The 23,771-nt window shown below is 43.6% G+C and overlaps 1 protein-coding gene across 6 annotated transcripts in view; it reads right to left on the reverse strand.

The window, feature by feature from the left end:
• Positions 1-23,771, reverse strand: part of CHN2 (chimerin 2) — a 333,762-nt gene that overhangs the window by 171,749 nt on the left and 138,242 nt on the right. The window contains exon 1 of one of the 6 annotated variants that reach the window (XM_027102305.1): positions 8,408-8,487. The exons of 4 other annotated variants lie outside the window; for them this stretch is intronic. The gene's annotated coding sequence lies outside the window, so the exon portion shown is untranslated. Of the gene's footprint in view, positions 1-8,407; positions 8,488-23,771 lie in introns of those variants that run through there. One more of the 6 variants, XM_027102308.1, reaches the window with a different exon arrangement.

Raw genomic sequence — 23,771 nt, forward strand, 5'->3', positions numbered from 1 at the left:
CACACACACACACACACACACACACACACACACACACACACACACACCAGACTGCATGGAAGTATGAATCCCTGAGATGTCATCTACCCAAAGCTGTCTTGTTATTTTGGATGAGATTTACTCTATAAGGTAAGTACAATCCCCAGACCAAGAAGTTGTCAAGAATATTCAGAACCTAGAGTGCAGCTTTCTACATAGTCAGGGAAGTTCCCCCCCAAATAAATAGTCTCCTTAATACAGGTTTTCAAACATAGCTCAGATGCTCAACTTGGATTTCCTAAGGTCTTCTTACCTAAAGTCAGAAGTTTGGATTAGATGCTCTCTCCCTGTTCATTTCAGTCTTGCTCTGTGAAAAACCTAAAATTTTGATTCATCTGAAATGCTGGCTCCTAACTTATAAACTTTCATTTAGGCTTCCCTGCACATAAACACCTTATCCCTTTCTGGTTGCTTCTTGTTGGCAACTGCACACAGAGGTGAAGAAAGCCATCCACAGAGACGGGAGATCACAATGCTCCCTTGCTTAAAATCCTCCAATGTCTCCCATCTGCACTTGGAATAAAATACAAACATTATACTGTGGCCTCCAAGGCCCTGTGTCCTCTGGTCCCTGCCCTCCTCCTCACTCCACTGCAGGCACTGCCCCCCTTTTCATGTATCATCCAGCCATACTGGCCTTCTCTCTCTTCCTAGAACAAGCCAAGTTCTTCTGAGCCCCTGGCCTTGGCTCCTGTGGACCCTCCATGTAAGAACTCTCCTCCCATAGAGCTTTCTTTGCATGGCTGACTTGCTCTGTCATGCAGGGCTCAGCTCAAATGTCACCTCCCATGGGCCACCCCTGCCAATCCTGTGTAAAGCAGCCTTCCCCCAACCCCACTCACTCTCCTTCACAGCCACTTATTATTACCATCTGAAATTATTTATTGATTCGTTGGCTTGTTATTACTGGGCTCATCCCACTATTAGCCAAACTCCATACAAGCAGAAATTTTGCCTCGTTCACTTAGGTCTCATCGGCCCTTAGAAGGGTGCCTGACATAACAGACATTCAAACAGCACGTGTTAAATAAATGAACAAACTCTCAGGGTTCATATCTTACCTCTGACAACTATTGGCTGAATAACGAGAAGCATGTTACTCAACTTCTTTTAAGAGCCTCTCAAAACTTATCTTTATAAAACAGAAAAATAAATGTACCGACCTCAGAACCGATCTCTTAGGGCTATTGTGTCAATTACATGAGATAATATAGAGAGAGTTCTTGGGACTGTGCCTGGCAAATAGCAAGTTCTCCATGAAGCCCCACTAATGTTGTCATTGTGCTGTTGTCACTGTTATATCACCCGGTCCTGGTTCTTTCCAGGTGAGCTCAGGCTCTTGTCTTCTCTCGCTTGGCCACAGCCAGTGACTATCTCCATTCTTGCCCCAGACCTGGAGCCTGTAACTAAGTTCCACTGCTGTTGTCATGGAAGGTTTTCCTTTCTCATAAACGCATTCAAAGTGAGAGGCCATTTGTCACGCTTCAGTGGAACAACTATAACTACCTTGGTCTTAGGGATTTGTTTCACGAGCCACTAAAGCAGACTGTCAGGAGGCCTTGGCCAAGAGACAAGGCACAAAACATTTTTATTATGTTGACACGAACCTTTAGCCGCGTCCAACATGGCCCCGCCAACATCACATTTGTCCCAGTTTCACACAATATTTTTTAAAAATCTGCTTTACTCTTGGATAGCCTGACACCGTATTTTTTTTTTAACCTGGAATAGGTTTTCTAGATCATTTAGTTCACCTTCCTCATTTAGCAAATGAGGAACATGAAATGAAAATGATGAAGTGGCTTTCTCAAGGTCATAAAACAAGCGGGAGGCAGAGGTGGGATCAGAGCAGGGAGTTCTGCCCTCCAGCCTCTGACACACTGTCATCCTTACCAGGCATTCCATCCTACTTTACAGACTAACATCAGGAAAAAAGTTATATAACAGATTTGTTACTGTAATTCTTGTGACGCTCGGAAGAAAAAAATAAAATAGAGAAAAGAAAGAAAATCAGTTGTATGAGGCAGGCGATGATAAATATCATATGATACCACTTATATGTGGAATCTAATAAAATGATACAAGTGAGCTTATTTACAAAACAGAAACATACTCATAGACTTATAAAACAAACTTAGCGTTACCAAAGGGGAAAGTTCGGGGGGGGGATAAATTAGGAGGCTGGGATTAACATATACACACTACTGTATATAAAATAGATAAACAACAAGGACCTACTGTATAGCACAGGGAACTGTACTCAATACTTTGTAATAAACTATATGGGAGAAGAATCTGGAAAAGAATAGATATACGTATATGTATAACTAAATCACTTTGCTGTACACCCGAAACTAACACAACACTGTAAATCAACTATACTCCAATCTAAAGTAAAATTTTTTTAAAAACTGACATCAAGTCAAATGGTGGGACTGTATTCCACTAATACACAAACCCCATCTAATAGTTAAAGTCCAGGAGATACAAGATACAGGAAGTGCTGACAACAAAAGGCATTATGCTTTGGGGAAGGGTATTATTTTGTTAAACATTTTAGAGGTGGGTATAAGGCAGAAGGACGGAGGAGGAAGTAGAACAGAAGAAGCTCCATGTTCTAAGGAAAAAACTATCATTGAACCCAAATGGACAGTGATACATTATTCGAAAGGAACAATGAATTATAAAGGTCAAAGAGGCTTAGAAAATAAATTGCTTAAAAATGTTGACTAATATGTATCCAAACTTTAAAAAATGTGTAAACTTTTTGACTCAGCAATTCTATTCATGGGAATTCAGCCTAAAGCAGTAATTGAACATGTGTACAAAGATGAATGTTTGAACGAAGTGTTCATTGCTGCTTTGTGTATAACAGTGGATCTAACGTCCCAGAAAGAAGGGAAGGGTTAAATAAATTACCATCTACTATAGCCATGAAAATGATGGCATGGGTCAGAGCTCTGTGGTCCAGAGCACGGCCTCTAGAGCTAGACTATCTAGGTTCAAAACGTAGCTCTGTCACTTACTAGCTGTGTTACCTCAGGCAAGTTAACTCACCTCTCTGTGCTTCAGTTTTTCAATTTACAAAATGGGAGTAGTATTACTACCCAACATACAGCATGTTTTGAAGATAGGATGGGTTGTCTAGCATGTAGTAAACTCTATCTTTGTTGTTATTATTATCTTTCCTTAATGACATAGGAAAATATTCATGCTACATTATGCACTAAACAAATCAGGTTACAAAACAATTTAACAAATATGATCCCATTTTAAGGAAAAGATAAATATTTATATACACAGAAATGATCTACAAGGCTATAAACCCAATTATTAACATTTGCTATTCCTGATAGTGAAAACATAGGCAATTTCTAGTTTTCTCTTGTTTTGCTCAGCTGCATTTCCTAATTTTCTGTTCATATTGCTTGTATAAAAATTAACATGAATGAGAAATAAATTCATGGGAGCGCTAGGTGGTTTCTCTTTTTGAACATGCTGTCTAAATAAATCACCACCTTGAAAATAAAACAGAAGTAAAAAGACCCAATAAAAAATAATTCCTATAATAACACATGCAGCATGCACAGTATTAGTCCAGGAGAGCTAAGGGTGAAGTCAAAAGAAGAGAGACCAGGGCTTCTGCAGTAAAAAGCCAAGCCCAATTCCCTTGGCCCTCTTAAAAATCCTGTGAAATAAATATTAATGAGCAATTCTAAGCAGGCTGGGAAGCAGGTATCTCTGCTCATTGAAGAGGGAGGGAAAGGGGGAAAAAAGATATAGATGCTTAGAAAACAACCAAAACCTTACAAAAATAGGTAATAAAACCACACAAATGAAACAAGCTATAAAGACTGGAACATATGAAACAAAAAGAAAAGAAGAAAGAGAAGCTTGTTTGAGGGGCCTGGAGGTACAGGTTAAAAAAGGGAAGCTTGGGGGAGAATGGATACATGTATATGTATGGCTGAGTCGCTTTGCTGTGCACCTGAAACTATCACAACATTGTTAGTCGGCTATACCTCAATATAAAATAAAAAGTTTAAAAAAACCCTTAGAAACAATTTTGAGAAAACCTTACGTGCTGAAGTAGTTAAACCCTGAAAAGATAGTGCTGCCATTCTGAACTGTTGGGGAGTATGAGGAATTCTGGGATCAGCGTACGGAAAGCTCTTCCATGTGTGAGGCCCAAGGAGAGGGAGACGGGCGATAGAGAGCATGTGTCATAAAAAGTCATCTTTCTAGATCAAGAGCACGACAAAAATAATTTAATATGTCTGTTAAAATACACAGCATGTTGCAAAGCAGAAAAATCCCAACAATTAAAAAATGTATATTTTACAAAGTTCCTAACCTCAGAAAAAAGCACCATAAATAGACTTATGCAAATCCTTCCAGATTTTGTCTTGTAAAAGGCTAGAATAAAAATTTATAGGGGCAGGCTTCCCTGGTGGCACAGTGGTTGAGAGTCTGCCTGCCAATGCAGGGGACACGGGTTCGTGCCCTGGTCCGGGAAGATCCCACATGACGCGGAGCGGCTGGGCCCGTGAGCCATGGCCGCTAAGCCTGCACGTCGGGAGCCTGTGCTCCGCAACGGGAGAAGGCCGCAACAGCGAGAGGCCCATGTAACACAAAAAAAAAAAAAAAAAAAAAAAAATTTACAAAAATGGTCTCACATCATATATAGTGTCCTGCAATTTGCTTTTGAACTTGATGATATTTCTTAGGCATTTTTTCCATGTCAGTACATATAGATCTGTGGCTTCCTTTTTTAAAACTGTGGGTTGGTTTTCCACTATATCTGTGTACCAGAATACCAAAATGCATTTAATTCACTTATGTAAACATTTCCAATTGATGGACATTTAAGTTATTTTCAATATTTTGAAACAATGCTTCAATGATAGGCTATACATGTAGTTTATATTCTGGGAAGTTGAACTGCTGGGTGATGGGTGTATTTCTGATTTTCAAAGCTATTGTGAAAATGGCCTTCAAAAAGATGTATCAATTGGAACTCTCAATCATGTGTGAAAGAATGCCCATTTCCCCACACCCTCACCAAACACTGGAGGTTATCAATGTACATTTTAATTTTTGATGCCTTTTATACTCAATTAGAAAAAATATACAAATGAAACTAAGTACATTTGTATGGAAGCAAACGGCTGCACAGAACGCTCCTAGGAATGAACCTGTGGAAACATATGGCCAAGGAGTAAGGCAAAAACACGCTAATCCCCCAAGTTTTGGTGGCTGCAGCTGGAAGGCTATATTCTTCCAAGCATTTTTAGCTCCAGAAATATGTTGATTTGATGGAATCACCTGAGGAGCAAGTGTAAAGGAATTTGGGGACTGATTAATGAAGAAAAATTAGAGAACACCATGTGCTACACTTGGGCAAGTGACAACCAGAGAGGAAATACCTGTAAACATCAAGGAGAGCCAGATTCCTTTGCTTGGCTCAGTGGAGGATGACTAGACTCACAGAAAAACACATGCAGGGGCTTTGGAAAATGAGAGTGAAAGATTCACCAATTTTGAGAATGATCTACCAAGGAAATTGGAGATGAGCCACCCTTAAGAATATTTCAAGCAAAGCTGCCTATACTGCATCAGGAAGATGATTTGGGAAATAGAGGGTGGAAGGATTGGGTCCCTCCCTCTGCCATCCCCTCCCCCAGAAGAGCCAGGTCTCTGCTGTCACTTGTGTTTTTTTGTTTTTTGGCAGTACGCGGGCCTCTCACTGTTGTGGCCTCTCCCGTTGCGGAGCACAGGCTCCGGACGCGCAGGCTCAGCGGCCATGGCTCACGGGCCCAGCCGCTCCGCGACATGTGGGATCCTCCCGGACCGGGGCACGAACCCGCGTCCCCTGCATCGGCAGGCAGACTCTCAACCACTGCGCCACCAGGGAAGCCCTCTGCTGTCACTTTTGATTTACTGATGCACACATTTGCAAATGGGCTGCAGTTCATGGGCTTTTTCCAGGGAAGTTGGGTGGAAACAGGTTTTTCAATCAGCCACGGGACAGCTTCACAATGAGATGACAGTTTGGAATTTGTTGGGCTTAATGGGCACAGAATGGGTTGGGATCCAAACGAAAGCAAACAACGACAGCCCAAGGAGTATGCTTTGTTTGTGTACGTGCCGCAACATATCCTCGACACACACACACACACACACGATGCCCAGGCTTGGGTCTTCGGAAGCGTGTGAGGGGCCACAGTGTGCAGCCGGCGGCTATGGTCTTGTCAGGCCAGTCCAGCCCAACAGTGCCATGCCTGAGCGGTGAGATGGCCTGGAGATCATCCTAACTGCCGCGAGACACTGAGATGTCAAGGCTGTTATGGAGCTTCCTTTCTGTCACACTGGCTACGGTATACAGAAATGTGTTCTAACACTTGTCACCTGTCCAGGCCCCCAGCATTCCCCTGAGAAATAAGACATCCATGTATTCTCTTTGGAAACTGCTGCTTGGGTAAGGAATAAAGCCCTGGCGTGCATCTGACTGTCGCTCTCATTTCAGGGATTTTTATAACTGACTTAGTCCTAATTGCAGAGAATAGTTAGTAAGACATATTCCAGAAATCACTGCTGGGCCCACAGGCTGGGCCCCAAGGCCAAGGCTAAACTGAGATTTTCTAAAGATGATGAAGCCAACCATCGAGGGCCTTGGGCTGGAGTCTGTGGTCACTAGAGGGCACTGAGGCCACACGGAGCTTCTGTCTGGGCCACTTATTCTGTATGTAGAGGCATGAGTTTCTCCTGTTCAACAGGTATTTATTGAATAAATACAGCGAGGCAGGCCCTGGGAATGCTTCAGTGAACAAGGCAGGTAGGGCTTCAAGTTCTGCGTGATCTGGCCCCTGGCCACCTCTCCCTGGTCATCTCATTTGTCTCCTCTCTTGCCCACTATACCTCAGCTACTCAGGCCTTTTTTTTTTTTTCCATTTTTATTGAAGTATAGTTGATTTACAATGTTGTGTTGTGTTCATTACTGCCATACAGCAAAGTGATTCAATTATACATATATATATATATGTATATATACCTTTTTTTAAAACATTCTTTTCCACTATGGTCTATCATAGAATATTGAATATAGTTCTCTGTGCTGTATAGTAGAACCTTGTTGTTTCAGCCTTAGAGATGTTATACAGCCTTAGAGATGTTACACAGTCTTGGAGATGTTACACAGTCTTGGAGATGTTACAGTCTCTTCCCTCTGATTTATACATGGTTGGCTTCATTATCATTTGGATCTCAGCTTAAATGTTCTGGCTCCCCAGAGACATCTTCCTGTACCATTCAACCTAAAGCTGTGTCTTAGATACCTTTTTAAATTATCTGCAGAGCCTTTTCACTATCTGATTTTTTTTTTTTTTTTTTTTTACTATGTGCTCGTGTATTTTTTGTTTGTATTTTGAGACAAAAATATAGCCCAGGCTAGACAGCACTTATGAGAGCAAGAACCTCATTTATCTTGTTCTCTGAAGTCTGGGTCACCCTTAGCTTATCAAGAACCTCTGATGAATTTTAAAAGGTGTCCCTTTCAGGCAGGTGCATGGCTTGGTCACTGGACAACACCTGTGTGTAAAGAATATGCTTCCTTTGGGAGACACAGCCCTGAGTCAGGGCACAGGCCTGGTGAGGGGACTCCAGACTGGGTTCAGCCCTAACCCATCCCCTCAGCTGGGCACTAACAGCATGACTGGAACAGCCCTGACTCTTGTATTCAGGAGGTAGTAGCTTCTCAATAAAGAGTTGGTTAAGTGAAAGGCAGATTTGTTGCCTTCCTGTTGAGGGATACAAACAAATAAGGAGGCAATCCAATAGCAAGAGGATATATAAAGGAGTATCTAGCAGAACTTCCTAACCTTCAGAAGGCTGAATGGGGCCTGGGCCAGTTACATCTGGCCTCGAGCAGCTCTGTCCAGGGCTCCTTCAAGAATTATCCCAGAAAAGTGGAGTCTAACAGCAAGACCTAGGGTCCCCAAAGACCGAGAGAATCATAAGTAACTTCAGTACCATTGCCATTAAGCCTAGTCAAGGAGGTATGCTATCACCCAGACAGCTACTTACAGCAGCCCACGGCAAGGAGTGCCTTTGTGAACAAAGGGGCTCACGGATCATGACTAGTAGACCAAGGTGTGGCCTGTCAGGACGAAAGGCAAGACAGAACATGGTGCTGAGAGCTCGAAGTGGTTCAGCCTGCTGGCTGAAACAGAGAGACCATGGTGTGTGTGGGGGGGACGGGTGTGTGGGTGTGTGTGTGTGTGTGTAGGTTTCAGAATGGCTAGGAATGAAATTAGAGAGGCACGCAGGGGCCAGATAATGAAGGGCTTTTAAAACCATGCTAAGGGCTTACCTTTGTTCTAGAAGGAAGGGGAAATATGCACAAGGAGGATACAGCATCCAGTTTGCATTTTAGAAAGATCACTCCAACTGCAGTGTGAAATCAGACTGGAGGAAGAGAAGATGGGAGGGATGGACAATAAGGGGGGTGGAGACCAATCAGGTAGCTGGGTAGTAACCTAAGCAGCTGACACTAATGGTTGGAACTCAAACGGTGTCAGTGGAGATGGAGAAAATGGAATGGGTTTGGAAGATGTTGAGAAGACAGAATCTACAGGACTTGGTGATAAATTGGATGTAAACAGAAAAGGAGAGGAGGAAACATGACTTCTGGTGGAAGAAGATGAATGGTTTTTGGCATAAGGAACTGGACGGATAGTGATGCCATTCACAGAAACAGGCCAGACCAGAGGAGGAGCAGGTTGGGCAGATGGTGATGCACTTGGCTTTTCCCTGTTGGAAAGAAACGTCTACGGGACAGCCAAGTGAGCATATCTAAGGGGCTACGAGTTTAGAAGAGAGATCTAGGCAAGAGATCTAGAAATGGAAGCCCCAACATACAGATGGCGACTACAGCCCCTAAAGTAGTTGACACACAAGGCCTTGGACAGAACCCCCCAGGAACATCAACATTTAAGGGATAAGCAGAAGAGGAGAGTAAGTAGAGACCCGAGAGATAAGAGAGAAACCATGAGATGGGCTGATGTGAAAGGCAAGACAAGAAAGATTTTAAAAGGGAGAAGTGGTTAAGTGTATCAGAAGCTGTTCACATGAGACAAGCCTGAGGAGGACCCACTGCTTTAGCAACAAGGGGTTTATGATGACCTTGCAATGGAGTGTGGGCAGAAGCCACAGTTAAAGAAGATGAAGGGTGAATGGAAGTTGAGAAAACTGAACTTGTGAGTATGAATAACTCTTTTGGGAGATGTGGCAGTGACATGGAGGTGAACATCTCTTTCCAATAAAGGGGGATGGGGATCAAGAGAGATAAAAGATATAGGAGCTTTAATTCGGATATCATTGTCATTACGTCTTGCCCGTGTCCCTGGTCTCCCTTTCCTCCAGGGCCTTCTCCCCACTTCCTGGTCCTAAGTTTCTATAACATACAGGTTCCTCCCAGCGTGACAGAGCTGCTTTCCTGGTGGATAACTTCCTCCTTTAAAATCCACATACTTCCTCCTCTGCTGTTTCTTTAGAGACAACCCCACACTCACTATTTCCATTCAGTCTGGAAGCCTCTCTTCTCCTCCAGCCCCCAACATTCTCCCTTCCAGCATTTGCCTGCCTCTTCCCAAATTCTTTTCATCAGAGGAATGTCTTCCTGGCTTTACTCCAGAAGCCAGGCATTCATTTATTCATCCAACAAATATTTACCTAGAACTTACAGACTACTTGGCACAAAATACTGCACTAGGCACTGGTGTAGCTATAAAGGCAGGATGCAGAATCTAATCACGAGAAATCAGAAGATGAAATAAAGACGTCAGCTCGTTCACTCAACAAGCACTGCCTGCTGGGCATCTGACTTCTGGCCACACGTGCATTGTAACCAAAGCATAAGGTAGAAAGTGGCGTGTTATATAGAAAGGTTAGACTGAAAAGTGCTGTTAAAATGGAGAGGAAAGAGAGATTATTTTACTCAGTTATTTCTCTTCTTTAGTAGAAAATGGCTTTTTAAAATCTTTTCTTGGCATTCCCTGGCAGTCCAGTGGTTAGGACTCAGCGTTTTCACTGCGATATAGTTGATGTACAATATTAAGTTACAGGTGCACAACACAGTGATTCACAATTTTTAAGGGTTATACTTCATCTATAGTTATTATAAAATATTGGCTATATTCCCTGTGTTGTACAATATATCCTTGTAGCTTGTTTATTTTTATACATAGTAGTTTGTACCTCTTAAGCCCCTATCTTGCCCCTCCCCCATTCCCTCTTCCCACTGCTCAGTTATTTCTTGATAATTATTCTTTTAAACATCTCTTTCCTGAAGAAGATGTCTTCTTCCTTAGAAAAGACAACTTAGGTGCACCTCCAGGCAGCTCTCTACTCTTGCCGTTTAGAAAAGCCATTTTCTTCTCCTGTTATAATAGTATCTTTCTTGTGTGCCTTGACCTTACTGTGGGTATTTGTGCCTCTACATACATAGTGGCAGTGGCAGTGACAGACTAAATTCTCATGAAAGCAGCTCATAAATCATAGCCCTGGAAATGTTGCTACTGGCAAGGAAAGAAAGATTTCTTGCCTGTATTATATTCGGAGTCAAGTAGAGGGAAGTCTTAGTGCAGAGACAGAAGAGGAAGTGAGGTCTTCTACCAAGAGTGGGAAGGGATTTTAAGTACCCAGTAGATTCTAGATTTGGGGGTAGGTCGCTTATATACATTATATCTAATCTTTACAATTTTCCTGAATCATCTCTCCACGCGTTCACCCATCTATTCGCTCATCCCTCTACCCACCTATCCACCTATCCATCCATCCATCCATCCATCCCTTCGTCAAATACTTATGTGCCAGGCACTGTGCTACACAGTGCTATATAAAGATATAGCCATGGGCTTCCCTGGTGGCGCAGTGGTTGAGAGTCTGCCTGCCGATGCAGGGGACACGGGTTCGTGCCCCGGTCTGGGAAGATCCCACATGCTGCGGAGTGGCTGGGCCCGTGAGCCTGCGCGTCCGGAGCCTGTGCTCCGCAATGGGAGAGGCCACAACAGTGAGAGGCCCACGTACCGCAGAAAAAAGATATAGCCATGAGTAAGGCAAACTCAGTCCCCACTTTCAAAGTGCCTTCAGTCCAGCAATGAAGGCAAACAAACATTTAAAAAGTAATTACAGGGCTTCCCTCGTGGCTCAGTGGTTAATAATCCGCCTGCCAATGCAGGGGACACGGGTTCGAGCCTTGGTCTGGGAAGATCCCACATGCCATGGAGCAACTAAGCCCGTGCACCATAACTACTGAGTCTGCGCTCTAGAGCCCGCGAGCCACAACTACTGAACCTGCGTGCCACAGCTACTGAAGCCCACGTGCCTAGAGCCCGTGCTCCACAACAAGAGAAGCCACTGCAATGAGAAGCCCACGCACTGCAACGAAGAGTAGCCCCCGCTCGCCGCAACTAGAGAAAGCCCACGCGCAGCAATGAAGACCCAACGCAGCCAAAAATAAATAAATAAAATAAATATATTTTTTAAAAAAGGAAAAATTACAATAAACTAGGAAAAACATGATAGACAAAGTTCAGGGTACTAATTAAGGAAGCATATAACGGGGGGTCTTGTAAGTAATTTATCTCCTAGCTATGAGGAAGATGAAACTCAAAAAGATTAAGTAATTTTCCCAAAGTCACACAGTTAGTGGCAAAATTCAAATCTAGGTCTGTTTTGCTTCAGAGCCAATTGATTTGTCTCCCCATGGCTCTAATCCCATAGAGGAATCAGCAGTGCAGAAGCTAAAGTGAAAATTTCAGCTTTTTCTTATTTCTCTTCTGCTTCAGCAATATAACACAGTTTGAACACTGTAGAAAGCAGCATTAGAGAAGCAAGGATACTTAGGACATTATTCCTTTTTCTGCCATTTTTTTAGACCAAAAAAATGTGAAATCTCACTAACTGGAATCCCCTCCCTCCTTTCTCTTCTCCTCCCCTCCTTCCCTCTCTCCTTCTCCCTCTCTCTATTTCTCCCAGCATCCATCCCTATTCTCCTTCCTCAAGAGCCCTCTATGTAACAGGTTCTGTGTGTGACTCTTCCTCAGTTTCATTATCAATAGAAATATTCAGCCCGTGCCTAGAATATTGGCTTATCAGCAACCAGTCTGGCAACAAATGGGCCCTCTGGTTTAACACCACCATTCCTCACAACTGGTTCAGTTCATAACAAACGGCACGGTTAATATAACCGTAGTAATTGATGGCAAGAATGGACATGTCAGCAGCCATTCACTCTGGCCACGTTTGCCGGGTCACTGTTGGTCTTACAGGCTGAAAACAGAACCAGCTGCAGTGGAACCTGCCTTTCAGAGGGCCACTGGCTATGCATCCTCCTGTGAAGGAGAGAACTAGTCTGGAAAATGGAAAATTTAGAGATTTCTCGCAACGGGCATCTCAAGCGAAGGCAGAAATCTGTGCTCTTGTTAATGACCCTGGGAGTTTCTCGCCCCAGCTCCACTCTCAGTTCACTCAGTGATTTTCACCCACTCCCGCAACCCCAACCCAGGTGGGCCTCAGTTTTCTCATCTGTAAAAACAGGGACTGGGCGGGATGCCCTCTGAGAGCTCTCCTGAATCCCTTAAATTATCAGAGCTGTGGAGCAGCTACAGTCTCCCCTGCCGCATTCTCTGCTCAGAGCGGTTCCAGGTGACCTGGAGGTGAAAAGGCGGCAGGTTGACACCAGCAGTTCTGGTGAAGCCCTCCTTCCCCCGCTGATGGAACAAGTGAACCCCTCACCTGCCACAGAATAATCGAATTGCCTCACATGCATGGTGAGAATCAGTCAAAGTGAGTATAGGCTTTATGCCCAAATACACAGTGTTAGTGGAGAAGACTTCCCTACTCCTGGCCTGTGAAGCTCACTCGGTAAGTGAACTCCTGCCCTCGATCTGGGCCTATGTTGTGTCCTGGGGAGATGGAAGCCATTCGTCGCCTGGCTTTGTGTTAGCACCTGGGAGCGCTGCCCTGGAGGTGAAGGGCTGCCTTTCTGGTGATCTAGCTCTGCAGTACCTGGGGGACAGGTAAGCTCACTTAATTCTGGGGTTCAATGGTGTGCAAGTCCACCTGGCTAACCACCCTCCTGCCTGCCCTTAGTAATACAGGTGACACTTCAGCCTATGCCTGCTTTACTTTGATTTCTATTTGTTTAGAATAGACCTGCTAGGGGACTTCCCTGGTGGCGCAGTGCAGAAGACTCTGTGTTCCCAATGCGGAAGGCCTGGGTTTGATCCCCAGTCAGGGAACTAGATCCCACATGCATGCCGCAACTAAGAGTTCACATGCCGCAACTAAGAGTTCACATTCCACAACTAAGGAGCCAGCGTGCCACAACTAAGACCCAGTGCAACCAATAAATAAATAAATAAATATATTTTTTAAAAAGACTAGAACTGCTAAGTACTGGGGAGTTCTAAGCAACCCCCAGCAGAAGGCAGCCTCCATTTTCCTAATGAGCAGATCCTCTACAAAAAGTTTTTGAATATATAAACTTTTAGAGACATCAGTGAAATCATCAGATACCTACTAATACTATTTAATTCATTAATTCAGTTATACATATGTACTTAAAACCAGATATAAAATAATACACAAATTTAGAGATAGTGCTTTCATTAATTCATATTTCATAGGACAACTTTATTGAAGTTCTCTATGTATATCTTTGGCATTTCTGAGTCATCTAAGACATTTTTTTCCTAAAGTGCATCATATTCACTTCTTCCTTAGCCTTTTCGGAGTTAAAAATTTAAAGATCCATGTACAATGTGGACAATATAACCACTGGCTACATTACTTTTTTCAAGTGATCTTTAAAAACTCTGTTTATGGAAAACTACAAAGGTGCTCAAAGGAATAAGGTGGCTGATACGAAAAGCTCTCTAAGATGTTAAATTGTGAAAGCGTGGTACAGCCAGCCCAGTGTTGGCAGAGCACAGAACGGCTCTGGAAGATTCTGCCACGGTTGGAGTTGTGTCTGAGGAGGAAGAGAGCTGGGGACTGCGGGTCAGAAGAGACTGGGAGGCTTGGCTGTTAAGTAACCTCCACAAGAAGGCAAAACTATCATTGATTAAGGTGATTTCAGGTCGACTGTGTCTCTTCCAGAAGGTAGTTGGGGGTGCAAAATAAAGTAACTGAGAGAGAACCCCAGCTACCTGAGAGGCTTTGTATAAATACAATTTTAAGATGACACCCCCCTTTCTGAAAGATCATTTGCGGCACATATCATAAATAGAGACACAGGTATTTTAACCTCTACTGAGAGGCTTTCGTTACATGATGTTGTTAGGTGTTTCAGGTGCAGCCTTATTTTATATTCATAACAAGCTTATAAAATAGAGATCATCAGTCCCATTGTACGGGTGAGTAAACCGAGGAATGATGAGGTTGCCCAGAGTCACACAGTTAATAGGTAGTAAAGCTGAATATTCAAATTTAGGTCTGTCCAACTCTGACAACTAGGCTTCTTCCACTATAAAATCCTGCCTCTCCCCATGAACCCTGCTACATCGTGAGACTTCATATATATTATCACACGGGATCATCAAACAGCGTTGTGAGGTGGGTAGTATTATCCCATTTTACAGATACGGACGCTGAGGATCAAAGGCAACCGAACCTTACCCAAAGTTGGCCATCTCCTTTGTACCCCATAAAAATAATACTATGTACACCCAATGGTCATCTTGGGAAGGCTGACCTATCATTTTATCACAAGCATTAAATACATTTGCTTCACAATGCTAAACCTTTTTACTTAGGTCTAAGGTTGCATTAATTCTGTCTTCATCTATAACCAACCTAAACCTCACCTATTACTGTAAGCCAAATAAAGACATATGAGGCCCAGTCAGGGTGTCTGATGTGGCTGTAGCTGTGGCCGTGATACTTGAAGCCTCCTGAAAACCAGAGCTTCAAGTTTTGCTTTTCTCCAGGGTTTCAGTGCTCTGCGGTTTCTTATCACTTGCTTTAAAAATAACTTCTTACAGAGAAAATATTTCTAAAGATCACAAACACGCACACTATAGCAACACTTCAGACATCTCACCCCCCGTACCACAAAGCAACAAAAACAGCACAGGAAGCGCAACAGCGATGTACAGGAAGGAGAAACAAGAGTCAAAGCAACCCTTCACAAGCTGCAAGATGCTAATTAAAACCTCAGCGTTCAACTTGGCATTAGCAGCGTGTATTTATCACTTGGATGCCGCATGCTTGAACAAATGTACGCAGGAAGGGAAGCCTTCCTGTCACCCTGGCAGGGTGGATGACAGCATTGGCAGGTCTATAATTAAAGGGTTAAGAATAAGGCAAACAACAGGCGGGCCCAATCATTTCTGGAAGGGAGAATATTTACATTACATAACAGAGCAAGAAGAATAGACCCCCCCCCCCCCGCCCCTGCTGCTATCTTAGGGTCGCCTGTCTTCATGGCACTTGGGACAGCTGTCCCACGTGCTGGCGGGAGAGTCATATCCTCTTGCTGTTTGCACAGTGGCACATTTGTCTTCCTAATCCCGGTATGTGAAAGTTCCTGCTTCCACGACCAGAATCAGAAACCAAATATTAAAACAAATCTTTCCTTAATATTATCCTCCTGTCTGAAGATGTTTGTACTTGTAACCTCCGTTTATCTATTTCCAGTGGCACTGTCATAAGGAGGAATAGCATATTTACACACCTGTGCCTTTATGAAAGATCATTTATCAATTTCCTAATTTGTCCACATAACAAATATTTACCAGTCACTCTGTTCCTGAGCTCACGTTAGGTGCTGGGCCCACAAAGATGAGTAAGAAAGTTCTTTCCCTCTGGCAGCTCCCACTTCCAGAGGGAAGAGAATTGAACGGTGTCTATGGGAGGGGGTTGTGCAAGTGCCACGCCCCTGGCAGGGGTGAGTGGGAAGGAGGAGGAAAACTTCACAGAGGAGATTATATTGGAGCTGGGCAGTGAAGGGTGAGTAGGAGTTCTCTGGGCTCTGCATTACAGGGAAGAGAAGGAAGGTGAAGGTAAAAGGGAGGATTGGGACATTGGTTTCACTTTAAGTGTTCTGAGAAGGAAGGAGACTTCTTGGTTTGTATGTTAAGTGTTTCTGACAAAGGAGCGTTTTCTCACAAAGGCTAGATCATCATTTCCACTAGAAGTCTGTGCCTTAACAAAGCCATCTTTCCCTGCCTATAATGAATGCAAAGGCAAATACACGAGGCACCAGCAGGCTTTGAATGAAAGGATTGCTTGCATCCTGTCAAGGGGCAAGGAGAGGGTCACGGGAAATTCCTCCAGGGCAACCTGCTGTCTCGCCTTCTCTTCTAGGCATGTGGCCTATTAACCCTGGCTGCTCAGGGCAGAGCCCTCACCATGATTACTCCCAGTGGGTGTCCTGTGGCTTCTGATGGAATGAAAGTGAGGTGTGAATCCAGTGGAAAGCCACCCTAGTGCCCCCCAAACCCCGGTGCTACCCTGCAGCTTTACGTTCTTCAGCACCTCCCAGAGCAGAGCTCTGTATACACCAGGTGCTCAATAAATGCTTGTTTGATTGATCAACTGAGTGACCACTATCGAAGTAGAGGAAAAAAATCAGATTCTCCTTAAGAATGTCTATTGCAGCCATCAGTACTGCATTTTCAGGGCTAGGTTCAAGCAAGACAAATCATCTTCACTGCTCACAGTGTCCAAATGACCAGTCACAAGCTGGCAGACGGGATTAAAAAGGAAAAGAACTGGGGATACTGGAAGTCTCCTTCAGCCAGGATGTGCAGCATGCCCAACCTGACATCTGCAAACTCTGATACAGACCAATCAGTAACTAGTGCGGCATGATTTGGCTGTCAGAATTCAAAAACTAGAAAAGGAAAAAGCAAAGAAAGCAACCAGAAATGATTAGATCTTGGGCCTCTAAACAACAGTGAAAGGTCCTTTGTCTCAAGCATCTGAGTCCAAGCACTTGGTGGGAGCTTCCCCTGTCCAGGGTTTCCTACCCTCCGGTAGGAAGTGGGTGTTCCTCTGGGCACTAAGAAACCACTTAGGACGAACTAGTAATAATTTGCTGGGTCAAGAGGCTCAGCCTTTGGCAGGAGCTGTTTGTAGGTTTTTCATATGCAACCTTTAGCTGTTTAGGATGGTTCTATTTTCAGAGTTCATTTGTTACATTGTAATAGGCTTTCCTCCATTGCCTGCCATAGTGACAGAGGATGCTGGAGGGACTCCATTGTTCCACTCCTGTGAGCACCAATGCACTGAATAGATGGTTCCGGAAAGAAGGCATACTTGACCTTGACCACCACTGAGACTTTCACTATGGAATTTTAGATGTCTTTCTAAATGCATTTTATATCAACAATATTTTCAAAGCTATTACACTAAAGTATTCTAAATGTATCCACTGATTAAGATAACTTATCTCTCACACATGGTAAATGACTCAAGGTATCAATAATAAGGGTACACAGCTGCTCTTCCTCCATACAGGAGCTTCCTGTATATACCCAGAGGGGTATTTCTGCATTTGACTTTCTCACTCCAGTCTAGTCCTTTGACCCTAATTCTTACACTTAGGGGACAGAGATGTGACAAGCATGGAATCTGATGGACATTCTCCAAATAGAATTTATTTTTAAATAGAATTGTAGGAAGAATGTTTTCTAATCCCTCACCATTGTAGCTTTGTGATGTCAAACTGCCACAATTCTAGCAGCCAAATTTTTCTACACTCATCTTGTGTGGTGAAATAGTAGCTATGAGATTGAATTTATTCATCATATGGCTTTTAAGATATGTTTTAGTATTTTCTGAGAGAAGGGGGATCAAATCTACTGGTTGTCAAAGGCCAAGTAATCTTCAAAATATCAAGGGCTGCCAGCCCCATAACACAGTGTATTTTTTATTATCAGCTGGTCCTTTCTCACCAGCTCACACACTCATCTCGTCTCTGACTCTTATCCATTACTGCTGAAAATCCAGAGATTACTGACACAAAATGTGCTGCTCCTGTAACCACTAGCTTATTCATGGGTTGGGGAGACCTGGGGATGGGTAGGGGATGAGGTGATATAAATTGGAAAACCAGAAGGAAGTCCAGGGATGGAGAAGAAATTAGCCAGGAAAATGCTAGTGGTAGAAACAGAGTCATGTTGAATATGAAACCATGCCACGATTTCATGAATTTGGAACAGAATTTTGCCCCTAATTCCCAAGGCTGCCAGCGTCTTTATGTTCATCCAACTTGCTTCTAGTTTTTATTTTTAAAACTACAAAAATGTAAGGGAAAGCCAGCTAGTTTAGAGGACTCAACTACATCTTTAGATTCTTTTATTAGATCCTTTTTTTCCTCAAGAGACCCCAATTTCTTCTTGATCTACTCTTAGCTGCGTGTAACTCTCTCACTCACTCTGTCACCTCTTCTCCCAAGAATGGTCATTTTCTCAGGATAAGACTCTGAGGCGGGCCTGTGAATCCTTTTAACAGCAGCCCCGACATGAAGCGATGGAGGCCATGGGCTCAGAAAAGAGTGGGTTAGGACCTGGTGTGGGATGCCGGTGAAGAATGTGATCACACAGCCTGGGTGGGCCTCCCCCGTTTTGCTGTTGCTCCGCATACACCCCCATCCAGCCCTGACCTGGTGGGAACCTAGCATGTATCCTTCTTTAGTCAATTTCTCTGCTGCCTACTTCTAAGCTCCACAGGCTACCACCACCTGAGAGATAAGCAAGGCCAGAGCCTTCTTTACTCAGAGCCAAGAACGGAGGAAACAGTGGGTGTTTCTCAGCTGACTGCAGTCCACGCTCCCTTTTTACAAACATAAAGACCTCATGCCCTTATCCTCACCCATTCTGACTCCTGGTGCAGAAGGAAGGACATCTTCCGGGACAGGACCACGAGACAAGGCTGTGCCCTCCTGTCTATAACTTGGATTAGCAGCTAGCAGCTGTATTTCTTGAGTGCTCATTATGTCTCAAGCCAAGAATTTTACAATTACCTTTTTACTTCAGCCTACTCACGGGTAGGTATGATCATTATTCCTACTTTTAAAATGTGCAAAAAGAGCCTCAGAGAGAAACTGGCCAGCTATTAAGAGGCCAACCTGGCGTCCCACGTGAACAGTCTCAGTCCAGTGCAGGTGCTCTGAACCACTACTCCATGCGGCTGTTTGTTTCTTTTCTCCTTTTTATGGATATACCTCATATCTTACTATTCATGATTTTTTTTCCAGCTCATACAAGCCAGCGCTCCACCCCAATTCTGATTTCATTCATTCCTTGTGCCCTCCATCCCGCAGCAAATCCAATGAAAAATCACTATGTCGGTAACCCTGGGTTTGAAGGGAAGAGCTGACTCTCTGACAGGAGTGGTCTCTTCTTCTCCCAAGGGTCTAAGAACATCCCAACATCTAAGAACTGTAGTCCTTAGGCTCCCTTGCTTCAGGCTTCCAATTGGGTTCAGCCAATGGGAGGCTTGGGCAGGAAAGGGAAGGAGGGAGGAGAGGTATGCTGGGGTATTTATTCCTGTTCCCTCCCTGCTCTGGTGCTGCAATGGATGACCCTCACAGCTACCACTGTCCAGGCTCTTCTCCTGTGGCTCTAGCCATCCCCTGGCTCCAGCAGTAACACGGTTTCCTCCTGTTGCCCCTTCAGGCCCAGGAGTGGTTGCGGCTTTGCACTGCTGGCAACCCCTGGGTGCTTCAGAATCTCTGGTTCCCTTGGCCCGCCTATACCTCTGTAGAAAAGCCCCTTCATTAACTTCTCTTCAACACCCCAGCTGAGTGTGCTGTCTGCCCCTGCCAGGACCCTGACAGAGACCATTTAACATCCCCTAGACCACAAGAAAGGCGAAAACAGTCTGAAACAAGACCTGAACAGGACGAAGGTCATTTATTTTTGTAGGGACTTTGGACTCACTTTTTATAAACTGGAATCAAAGACATTGTCCAAAGGTGAGGAGGGAGCCTGGAGAGCCTTCCAGTTTCCGTAGGTGTGCCTCTCTTACCATCTAGGGAGATTTTCAAGCCCACAAACCGAAACAGCAAACCCGCTTCCCACTGCAGCATTAAAATGGGTTAAACTTAACCCACTAAAGTGGGTTACATTTGGAATACGAATAAACATTTGCCCTTGCTACGTACTGCATAATTTCACATCTGTAATCAACTTCCCATGCTATACTACACACCTTCTAAATTGACTCAATGCAAGGAAGCTCTCATCTGAGCTCTGGGCTTTTCTAAAAATAAAAATGATAACAATATCACCAACACTCCCCTCTTTACTCTTTGGTGATGTATTGTGAGCCTAAGCAAGGCCTCCAAGTTCAGTGGGCTATTTTTCTTTTCTTCATATGATATGCATGCCACGAAACCTGCAATTATGGGGTTTCTAAGAATTTAAATGATATGTTCTCAAAATTAACTTGATTCCTTTGTTTTTCATACACACAGAAACGCACACACACATACACAACATCCAAGAACATGAGTTTGTCTCCTGAACGTCAATCAGGGACCAAAATCAAATTCCAAGAACAGGTTTCAGAAAGGCCAACTTCATTAACCCTTTATGACTTGTAATTAAAAAACAAATAAATATCCATCTAAGAGAGGCATTCTCTCTTATGTTCTCCAATCATGGAAGATTCTCAGAGTCGGAACAATTCCCAATCACACTCACACAGAAATTATTCAGCCTGACCCTATGCACTGCGATGAAGCTCATTCAATGGAGTGACACTACTTCAAATCACGCTTATTAGGTGTGATACCCAAACCATCCGGAGCCCAGGACTGAAGAACTTTACGGCAGACCACTGTGCTGAAGAAGGCCAGGGTCATTTTAGAAGAGGGACTGTCAAACACACTACATTTCATGATGACTGTATGATATTAAAATAGAATGAGGTGGGGCCTCCCTGGTGGCGCAGTGGTTGAGAATCTGCCTGCCAGTGTAGGGGACATGGGTTCGAGCCCTGGTCTGGGAGGATCCCATATGCCGCGGAGCAACTAGCCCTGTGAGCCACAATTACTGAGCCTGTGCGTCTGGAGCCTGTGCTCCGCAACAAGAGAGGCTGCGATAGTGAGAGGCCCGCGCACCGCGATGAAGAGTGGCCCCCACTTGCTGCAACTAGAGAAAGCCCTCGCACAGAAACGAAGACCCAACACAGCCATAAAGAAAGAAAGAAAGAAAGAAAGAAAGAAAGATTTTTAAAAAATAGAATGATGTGCAATTCACTATTTTAAGAAGAAATGGGTCAGATCATTAAATGTGATTAAACACATAAAATCTTGTTACAAGTGCCTGACAATCTACTGATTTAGGCACTTTGAGAAATAAACATCAAAATGATGCTTACCTTCAAGGAGTTTATAGTCTGGTTGGGACATAAAAAGAGAATTAACAAGCACATGAAAGTAGATACTGAAAGATGAGAAATGAATAGATCAGACAGTGAGAGCTCTGAGAGGTCAGAAAAGAGAGGAACCACAAAAAACTGCCATGCAGATTCCTCAAGAAAAAATTCTTTTTTCTGAAAAGCAACAGTTCCTGTTTTAAAAAAAACAAGAAGAAACTTTATTACCTAATTCAATCAAACAACATATTTTCTTTATTGCAGAGGTTTGCCGACTAAACACTGTAATTTTTTTTTTTTTTTGCGGTACGCGCGCCTCTCGCCGTTGTGGCCACTCCCGTTGGGGAGCACAGGCTCCGGACGCGCAGGCTCAGTGGCCATGGCTCACGGGCCCAGCCGCTCCGCGGCATGTGGGATCTTCCCGGACCGGGGCACGAACCCGTGTCCCCTGCATCGGCAGGCAGACTCCCAACCACTGCACCACCAGGGAAGCCCTAAACACTGTAATATTAAAATGCTTTAGGATCATCCAAACAATGATTAAAAGCACTTATTTCTTGATAAGTTTCTGCAGGATTAAACACACACACTTTACATTAATTATTACCGAGCTGGCAGGAAGTAAATCCCCGGATTTCAGAGAACTGAGGGCAGTGAAATTATATTCTCTTTCCTCACCACATTTCTACTGATCTTCTTAGAGCAATCTCAGAAACGTTGCAAACAAATAATTTACTCCCGATAAGAAAAGACAGGCCCTGAGAAGACAGGTGATCAGAAAAATGAGAAAATATCTCTGGAAGGACCATTTTCTATTATGAGGGGCAGGCAGTCCCAGCGTTAGCCATTTTTCTTGCCTTATCTGAAGCTTAATGCCAGAGTTGGAAGATGAGGAGGAGTTAAACTCTTCCTTTTTGTTTGCCGTCAACCCTCACAATTTGCCAGACATGCTACTATTTCATTTCACTGAAGTGCTTTGCAGATTGTTCTGAAGCTTGGTGGAAATAGAAGCCATTCTTGGGTTCAGCCAGTGCTTTTCAAGGAAAGGGAGGGCACAGTCTCTTTTCCTCCCTCTTTTCCCTCACAGGGAATCCGCTGTCCAATTTATTTCGACTTATTTGGACTTGAAAAGGAAAACACTTCAGTCTGCAATGAATAACCCCAGACAGTTGTAAAGTTAGACCAACTTCTAAAAGGAGTCTGCATGGCCCTTCTAAGGGCAAACATGATTTCCCAGGTAATTTATAATTAGTTAATGGTGCCCTGAATGATTTTTAGCTGTTGTAAGCACCATTACTGTCTTCTGAAGAATTTAGAGATGTTTCTTCAGAAACGACAGCAGCTGTTAGCTTTATTTCAAAACTTTTCTTTCCATTAGCAGATGGCTGAATTTCTTTCTTATTTCCAATAACGAAAACGTATGTCAACTTGTTATTTTAGGCTTTTGTAAGCATTTGACCTCCAGCATAGGCACGAGGAGAAACAAGCCTGTTTACTTGAGACTTGGTTTTATAAAATAGTGAGTTGATTCAGGGTCCGAATGATCCTTATTCTGCTGTTCTTCTTTTTAAATTCAGGAATAGCACATAATTTAAAATGTCAGGAAATGGTAATAAAAGGGTGGAGTTATCTTCCCTGCCCAGTGATTATGCTCCAATATTAAAGTTATAACATACAAAATTAAAACTACAGTTAGTTGGCATTTAAATTTTTTTTCTCCATACCACACTGTTGGTATAAAGGCCTCTTTTACACATGTATCTTTGCTTATCTTTTTTTTTTTTTTTTTTGGGCTGTGTTGGATCTTCATTGTTGCACGTGGGCTATCTCTCTCTAGTTGTGGTGAGCGGGGTCCACTCTTCATTGTGGTGTGCGGGCTTCTCATTGCAATGGCTTCTCTTGTTGCGGAGCACGGGCTCTAGGCATGTGGGCTTCAGTAGTTGGAGCACAGGGGCTCAGCAGTTGTGGTTCGCGGGCTCCAGAGAGCAGGCTGGAGGGCAGGCTCAGTAGTTGTGGCACATGGGCTTAGCTGCTCCGCGGCATGTGGTATCTTCCCGGACCAGGGCTCGAACCCAAGTTCCCTGCATTGGCAGGCAGATTCTTAACCACTGAGCCACCAGGGAAGCCCCTCTTTGCTTATCTATTCACATTTGTGTCCTCCATGTAAATTGTGCCCTGGTCAACCTCTGAAAAGAAATGTTTTTGCTGTGTCTCTATCTGGGTCTTTTTTGGCCATTCATCTGCTTAAGATGAAGGCGGGAAAAAACCTTTTACTAGAGTAAAAAAAAACTAGCCTGTACTCTTGTAAATCTAATCTAAAATGAGTATATACATAGGACAAG

The sequence above is a fragment of the Aethalodelphis obliquidens genome, unplaced genomic scaffold (genome assembly GCF_003676395.1).
Source record: "Aethalodelphis obliquidens isolate GAN/ISIS:26980383/991018 unplaced genomic scaffold, ASM367639v1 scaffold5, whole genome shotgun sequence".
Taxonomy (NCBI): Eukaryota; Metazoa; Chordata; class Mammalia; order Artiodactyla; family Delphinidae; genus Aethalodelphis; species Aethalodelphis obliquidens.